Source organism: Lycium ferocissimum, chromosome 6 (genome assembly GCF_029784015.1).
Source record: "Lycium ferocissimum isolate CSIRO_LF1 chromosome 6, AGI_CSIRO_Lferr_CH_V1, whole genome shotgun sequence".
NCBI lineage: Eukaryota > Viridiplantae > Streptophyta > Magnoliopsida > Solanales > Solanaceae > Lycium > Lycium ferocissimum.
The window spans coordinates 59019615-59028193 of record NC_081347.1 but is presented as its reverse complement, the minus strand read 5'-3'; the positions used below and the strand labels follow the sequence as shown (position 1 = coordinate 59028193).

General features: G+C 36.9%; 1 pseudogene; it reads left to right on the top strand.

The window, feature by feature from the left end:
* Positions 1-543: 543 nt before the first annotated feature.
* On the top strand, positions 544-8010 carry LOC132059907 (large ribosomal subunit protein uL15c-like; annotated as a pseudogene).
* Positions 8011-8579: the final 569 nt, after the last annotated feature.

Genomic DNA, 8579 nt, shown 5'->3' with positions numbered 1-8579 from the left:
TTCAAAGGAGAGAATGATGTTACCTACGATACAGGATGACTAGGCAACAACAACACTTATCGATAATCTTAACCCGGGAAGCGGATGCCTTGTGAAAATTGAATGAAAGCCAACAAATTGGAACTACGTATATCACTGGTATACCCAAAGATGTAAATAGAGGATGACCAGGGAGCCTCGAAGCTTATCGAAGTAAGGGTTGATTGCAAGATAGGCCACAAACATTGGGTGTTTCTGTTATCTTTCGACTACAGCGTTCTTTAAATTAAAACTCCTGACTGAATACGTGGCAAAATATTTAAGAAACTTATTGAACGATGCGTGAAAATAAAAGATCTTAAAAATGAGTCTACCTGGCACAATAATTCAGCAAGTTATATGAATACTTAATAATTTATATATGAAACTTGTAAAACAGTGATATTTTAGGGGTTTTAACCCATTCCCTCGTAAAAAGAAAAGCAAAGAAATGGAAAAAAAAACCCTCCAAAATACATCCTTATCCGTTAACATCTCCTCACTGAACACATTCAAGTTATCAACATGGCTTCCCCCGTCTCCATTACCTCCCCAACTTCTACAACTACAAGAACATCTGCAGTCCTTCACCATCTTTCTTCCTCATTCAAGTTAAACACTTTTCTCTTCTTCTTTTTTTTTTTTTTAACCATTTCCATCAAAATTAAACTTTATGTATATGCATGAAATATCTGTAGGGTAATTCAAGAATCTTGAACCCAAGTTCAAAGTTTTTTCCCATCAAAATCAAACTTATGTGTATTTAATTTCCATCAATATCTCAGGGTAATTTAAGAATCTTGAAAGTCTTTGCCCATCAAAATTAAACTTATGTATATGTAATTTCCATCACTATCTCGGGGTAATTCAAGATCCTGAAGCCAAGCTTATGTTTTTTCCCCATCGAAATCAAACTTATGTATTTGTAATTTCCATCACTATCTCAGGATAATTCAATAATCTTGAAAGCTCAAGTCTTTTTCCATCAAAATTAAACTTATGTATATGCATCAATTTCTGTGGGGTAATTCAAGAATCTTGAAGCCAAGTTGAAGTCTTTTCCCATCAAAATTAAACTTATGTATATCTAGTTTCCATCACTATCTGTAGGGTAATTCAAGAATCTTGAAAGTTCAACTCTTTATCCATCAAATTTAAACTTATCTATATGTTCAAGTAGTTTCCCTTCAATCAAACTCACCAACAACAAAGCTAAACCATGAACTCCCTTTGTTATAATCAACCAAGTTGCTAATGTCTCTGGTGAAGCTGCAAGCACTCGATTTCGGCTCAACAATTTGGGTCCTCAACCGGGTTCGAGAAAGAGAAGGGGACAAGGGGGTCATTGAGGTTTTGGGATGAGAGGTCAAAAATCAAGATCCGGACCCCGGGTGAGAAAAGGGTTCGAAGGGGGTCAAATGCCGCTCTATAGGAGACTTCCCAAGTTGAGAGGAATTGCTGGAGGTAATTTTGTTAGTAGTCCTTCTGCAGTGTTTTAACTTTGCATTTGTGAGTTTTAGGAATAATGTATTTGGTTTGTTGGAGATTTTCATAGCTTTATTGTTTAGCCTAAAATTCGTTTGGACAATCAGTTAAATGTTAATAATGAGGTCACAAGTAACGTTATTAATCCAAATTGAGTTAATCCTTTGACGATGTAAATATAATGAAAATGATGTAACAACGCAGATAATCGAAACGAGATAATTGTGAAAGTAAGAGATAGAGGATTCTTATTGATTCTCTTGGTTAAGGCGATGAAGATCTTTGAAGAACAGTGATGAACAACAAGATTGACAGAAAATTGAGTATAAAGTCATGTGTAATCAGGTAAAATCAGATGGATACAAGGATGAGAAAGTGGGGGATTTATAGGTGATATGATCCTAGATGGCACAAAGATGCTTGGAAGGACGTGGGACGTTTTGGATGATAGCTTGGGAAGAGATTGTGGAGGCTTCTACACCAAGTGGCTAAAAGTGCAAATTGTGGCTATACGATGCAAATCATGGCCAAGAATCCAAATTCAAGGCTAGGGATGTAATTCGGGCTACAATTGCAAGACAATTGGTGTTTGGAAGATGAAGATTCCATATGAGGGCTATTTCCGAAATTCCCCAAAGAAGACTACCAACTAAACAAGGCCTTGCCTCATTAATGGCATTTTTGTAATAACTTAGTCTTCTTTAGTCTAGGAGTATAAATACTAGACTTAGACATTTCATTTACTTAGATTGGATGAATTATGTATTGAATACTCTAAGGAGTGGTAGTTTGTTTGGCTTAATAGCCTTTAGGTTTAGACGTAGTTAATGGTGGAGTCCATTGTTGGCTTTGAACCGATTTCCATTGATTTCATGAAGGTTTGTTCATTTGTGGATTCAATTGAATTTCCCTTGCTTTGATTTCAAATAGTATAGGTTATTTGAATTGAATCAAATTGAGAGGGTCAAGGTTTCATATACTTAGGTTTGCTCATAGGTTCATTATTCATTGGGTCTTGCTTTTATCCTCTATTTCTCATCCCCTTTTCTTCAATTCTCATCCCAATTTCTTGTTATCCTTTAATTCCGCGTTTTAGTGTTAAATTGGTGTTTTCCCCCAATTCAAATCTTATCAATAGGATAGCTTAGTGGTAACTGCTTCTGTGATCCTCGCCCGTTTCAGCCTTTACACTTAGATCGTGGGCATTAAATGGGATTAAGCGGAATCCCGGATATCTCAGAGTCTGGCCACTGTTTGAGTTATCTCCTGTTCGGGCACTCTGAACCTTTTGGGGTGGATCCTCCTTGTTGTCCAGTGTGAGTAAGGAGGGCCGGGGAGCTGATTCTCAGATGGTCTAATAAATCCTTGGTCTGACTGACGTTGACCGATTCAATGGTTAACTTTAGTCCTCTTTACGCTTGCCATGTGTCCGGTCAAATATTCTTTGCTTCCGATATAATTCCACCAATACATCTATGTTGCCAGTGTTTTTTGTTACAAAGATCTTTCATTTTGGTTCTGGTAATGTGTCAAAGTCGATTCTGAATAGGATCATGGAAAAAGCTTCTCTCGTTTGAGTGTCAGACATAATGAATCTTTGGGATAAGGTTAGTTGCTATTGCCATACTTGCATTAGCTGTGGTGTTTGACTGGAGTCTATGAGTTTGTATATATAGTGTATGACATGTAGGAATAAGTATGTGATTTAGAGAATTCCCAGTTTCAGAGATACTCCTGATTTGTTCTGAGAAAAAAAGAGTAATGGAATGAAGCTTGATCCAAATGGAATATATAAAAGATTTTCATAGGGGACCCCAAGTAGATTGGGCACTAAGATGTTTTAGTTGTTGCTGTTTTCAACATATTGAAACTGGTGGCGGAATGCTTCTACTTACTAAGAAACAAAACTAGGACTGTGACTTTCTTTATATGATGTGAAAGTGGTCGATTTTCAGCTAGGGATGATGATGCACAAGTAAATTTAAAAATGAGAATAACCATTTTATCAACAAAACTTTGTTCTTATTTGTATAAATTAGTGAAGGGAGTTCAGCTTCTTAGCCCGTCCAGCAAGAGCTGTTTTTAGACAAAATAAAGAAAGACGAAAACAGATATGTCGGTAAGTCCAACTTGCAGGACCGTCTTTCGGATAACTAGTAGTCTTAGTCGGTTAGCCCCTTTTTTCAGTCTCCTATATATATTTTTTTTGATGACATAGGAACCCGCAGCCACTACCCTTCGGGTGCGCAAATGTGATTCTCCCCGTGCAATAGCTCGCAAACCACACAGGAGAGGTAACCCGCACTAGGCAAGCCTCGTGCGATGAGCTCGACCCAGAAGGCAAATCCCCTGTTGTCGTAGGCAGGGGGTTTCGAACCTGAGACCTCCATTATGAAAGCGCCATGTTCAACCAACTGAGCCACCCAGTCTCCTATATTTATCAAAGATAAAAGAAAGACTTAATGAAGGGAGCTTGGTACCGTGGAAATGAATAAGTTTCTACGGCTTGAGTTGAGTTAAGTAGGCTGTTGGCAACAGGCGTGTGGAGGTCATGTGTCATAGTCGGTTAGCCCCTTTTTTCAGTTGCCTAATTGATAATAGCGAGAAAGACTCCTATATTTATCAAAGATAAAAGAAAGACTTAATGTGGTGAGCTTGGTACAGTGGAAATGAATAAGTTTCTTCGGCTTGAGTTGAGTTAAGTAGGCTGTTGGCACTAGAATTGTGATACATGGGGATGGCTTAGAATTGTGTGGATAATCATTTAGGGGATAATATGTCAAGTTGCTGGTCTTAAATAATACTGCAATGACCAAAAGAAAATTCTGGAGTATATACCTTTTTTTCCAATACTTAGTAGGCCTTAAACCATCTACATTGTCATTGCTAGGACCATATATGGTTATTTGCCATACTAAGAGAAGAAAACTTATGCACAATATCAGCATAGGAGTCTAGTTTCTTTGGCCTTTGTTACTTTCCTAGATTAGTGATCACTAATAGTCCGGTTAACCTGGGGATTTTTACATAATGTACAGGCAAGCATGCCGGACTTCCCAAATTTGTGCCAGTGAACTTGAAAGATGTAGAGGCTGCAGGATTTGAAGAAGGAGAAGAGGTGTCAATTGAATCCCTAAAAAAGAAGGGTATAATAAACCCTTCAGGAAGAGAAAGGAGACTTCCACCAAAGGTAACAATGATGTTTTGTCTGCTACATAATATAGTTTCCATAGCGATTTCATTTAATATGAGAATCATCATGCTTTTTTTCTTATCTGTCACTTGATTAGCCAAGTGTATTAATCTGGAAGCTTGAATTACTTAGGACACCCTGGTCATCTCCATTCACCGAAGCTGCTCATCTAAAAATGAAAAAGAGAAAAGAAAAGATGTTGCATAACAAGAGATGTTCTGAACAAACGCCATTTTTTGAATGAATTTGCTGATAGAATAAAGTTGTATTAGGTCACGTCTACTTTGTCCCAGGTATATTTGGAAACTTGAAATACCAAGGCACCATTTTCATCTCCATTCCTCCTCCTTTTTTGGGGGGTGGGTGGGCTTTTGGGCGGGGGGGTTGGATCTGTTATTCCTATAGTAACGGAATTTCTGAACAATTTTTTTATACGAATTTTCTGAAAATCAAGAGAATAAATTTAGCATTAGTTCACAGCTAATATGTTCCTGGGAATTGTCTAAAGTAAGCTTAACTGTGATTGAAGAACTCTTAATGGAGAGTATGATAAAGCTTTTTGGTGTCTGCTCATCATTTGAGAGTTCAGAATAATGGAGAGCGTCTTTTTATTCTGCTATTTGCATGTCATCAACTCAACTGATAAATAGGCAAACCTACTTCACAATTCTTGTGGGTAAATTTTTAAAAAAATGCCAATCAACGGCGTCAGCAACTCTCAAACGGAGATTCATTTCCAGTTGTCCATTCTTGCAGTATCGGAAATACAAAACAAGACCGTTATAATATGCTTAAGATGATACACTAAACAATAAACTTTGTATCTCGTTTACCCAAAAGGCTATATATAGCATATAGTTTCTAGATATATCTAACAAATTTGTCAAGGAAAAGCAGTTTATGTGAAAAAGTTTTAGGAAATATTTCAGACGAAAAAACTAGAGCAAGTGGAAGTTAAAGATAACAGTTAACTAATTTATGTGGTTTACTCTTCTGTTATTTATTTGACAAATATTACTGGATTTCTGATCTATATGCTATAAGTTCAGGTGGCAAAACATTGTTTTACAGAACCCATAAATGGTCTGTAATAATACAATCAGGTAAAAAGAGAACTCAAGCTAGAGACACTGGAACTTTTGTGTTGCTTCAACATAAAAAAAAAAAATTAAAAAAAAAGAACTCAAGCTAAGGAATTGGAGTGTTCTTACATGCTAATTTTGAAATAGAAATTAAGCAGAGGGATCCTGGCAATGTTTGTAAAAGGGAAGACTATTCTATTGGGCTTACATAGCTATGTGAGAGTGACAGTGTCGAAATTTAGTTGGTCTATTCGGTCCACTGTGAGTTTATACATACATGAAAGTATGTAGGTTGTATCCTTTGTTGGTGATTTCTCTAAGAAGTCAGTTTCAATTATAAAAAGATGAGAGAATATCGGTATTGCATAATATCGGGCAGTCTTGATCTGATCCTATGCCTTCCTGGACTTTCTTGTTCTCGTGGACAAAGACCCAAGACAACTTAATGGTTAGTGATTGTCCAACTATGATGTCTTAATGAACAATTAGGGATAGTTGCACTTGCACTGTGTGTCTCCACGTTGAAAGGAGATCTTTTTTTCTTCCCAAGTTGATTCCACCAGTTAGTCCCTCTCTGTGTATAATTATTGGTTTTCACCTCATGCGATTAGTTATATCCTTGTTGGATAATCACTGATGGCCCTTTCTGAGATTATGGAATGTCGTGTTGTATCCTTTCTTAGAATTGCAGAAATAGGCAGCTGTTTTCTTGTCCTTGAAAGCAATTCGTCTATTTTAATCAAGCATTTCCGTGAGTGTAAATTTAATACAGTTAGAAAGAGCGTAACTTCTAGAAGTCCTCAATGTGTTGTATGAATTTCTCTTCCTTTTGTGGCTTTGTGGTTGATAGTTTTGTGAAAAACAAAAACTAAAAGCTAAAGCGAGAACTCCTCTATTTATTCGATAAAAAGAATTCTTCCTCTATTTCTTGTACATGGAGATGGGAGGTAACTCTAATTCCTAGTGGTGCGGCATCTTTTTTGGGAAATAGTCTAATCACATTATAGTTCCAGCTACATGATTATTTTGGCATCAAATGAAGCAGTAATATTCAACCAAAACTGCTAAATCTGATCCAATATGATGGTTATCTCGCTTACAAGCGTGTCAGTGTGTACTTCCTCCCAGGACATGTGATGGAATTTGCAATCATTTCCAACTTGATTTTCTTATTTGCCTTAGTTTAGCTGTTGGATGTGGAATAATGAACCTTTGTAAGCTAACTTTTCTATGTTCCTGTAGTTTTCTCATGCCCCAATTCACAACCAAGCGTTTGACATAATGGTCAAGTCACTAACCATAAAGTTGAAAAATCTTAAGCTCAAGTCCAACTCCACCCACTCCTTTGTCTTGTCCTAACTATTAATTGAATGATGAACTATGACAATTTCGATGTTGGAAAAGATAGAAACAGACCTCTTTGCTTCTTTATTTGATTACAGCTGGGGAGAGTTTGACATAATTCATGTGCCATACCAATATCCTACTATTATTAGAACTTAAAAGCATGGACGGAGATAGGGTACCGGAAGCTGGTAGTTCATCCGAACCCCTTTGTCAAAAAATTACACTGACTTTTTAGGCGTTGAATCCCCTTGCCTTCTTTCTATGTTTACTTCTTTATATTTTGAATCCCCTTAGTGAAAATTTTGGTTCCGCCGATGCTTAGAAGTATGATGACAATATAATGCTCTCAACATCACCTTTCTTATGATACTCCATTGTATCTTTATTGTTCAGATCTTAGGCGATGGCGATCTCAAAGTCAAGCTCAACTTTAAGGCCCGCGCCTTTTCAGCATCAGCAAAGGAAAAGCTAGAGGCAGCTGGTTGTCCTTTAACAGTTTTGCCTGGTCGAAAGAAGTGGGTAAAGGGATCGGTTGCCAAGAACCTCGCGCGAGCGGAGGAATATTTTGCCAAGAAAAGAGCTGCATCTGACTCAGCCGACCCCTCTTCTGCTTGATCCAAGACATATGTTGGCCCCAAAATTTGATGCTGTTGTTGTCACTTTAGAAAGGGATGTAAAGCAAGAATTCCACAATATTTGTATTCTTTTTTATTCTACTATTATTCCAAAATATAATTCCTTTTGCCTTTTCTTTCTCCCCACACATTTGGACTCTATGACAATTTATTGATTTATTCAAATTTGGACGTGGTCCAATTGTAGGTATTCAGAAAATTGTAACTTTTCAAGGCTATCAGAAGACAAATAGATCAACATTAGTCAAAACAGTATGTCTTACGTAACTTTCATATCTTTCGTTTTTTATTGTCTTGATGCTCATCCTGCTTGGGTAACAACGCACACGTGCATGATCCTAATTTTCCTTTTTTATCCTTAGGTTACTAATTGGTGCAACCTCACTAATTGGAACAAATGTCAGTCCTAGAGCCACGGAGATAGAAGCCAATATTCAGGTTCAGCTAAACCTCTTAACTTCCAGTTCAGATTTTGGATTTGTATTAAGAAAAGGCTCAAAAATGTATTTTTATTTTGGAAAAAGGGCTAAAAATATCTTCCGAATTAATTTTGGGTCAAAATATCCCTCCCGTCATTTAAGTTTCAAATATATATCCGTTTTAACGGAAATGTAACATGTCCCGATTTTATTTTTAAGCTCCATTTAAAATCGGCATTCAACTAAAAAACATATGTGACAATTTGTTCACAGTCCTACAACGCCCTTTAGACATAGGAGCGGGCAACCCATATGCGTTTTTTATTTAGTTTGATCGGTTTTAAATAGAGCGGGTTTAAAAATGAAATCGGGTTATGTTGCGGATTTCCGTTAAGACAGG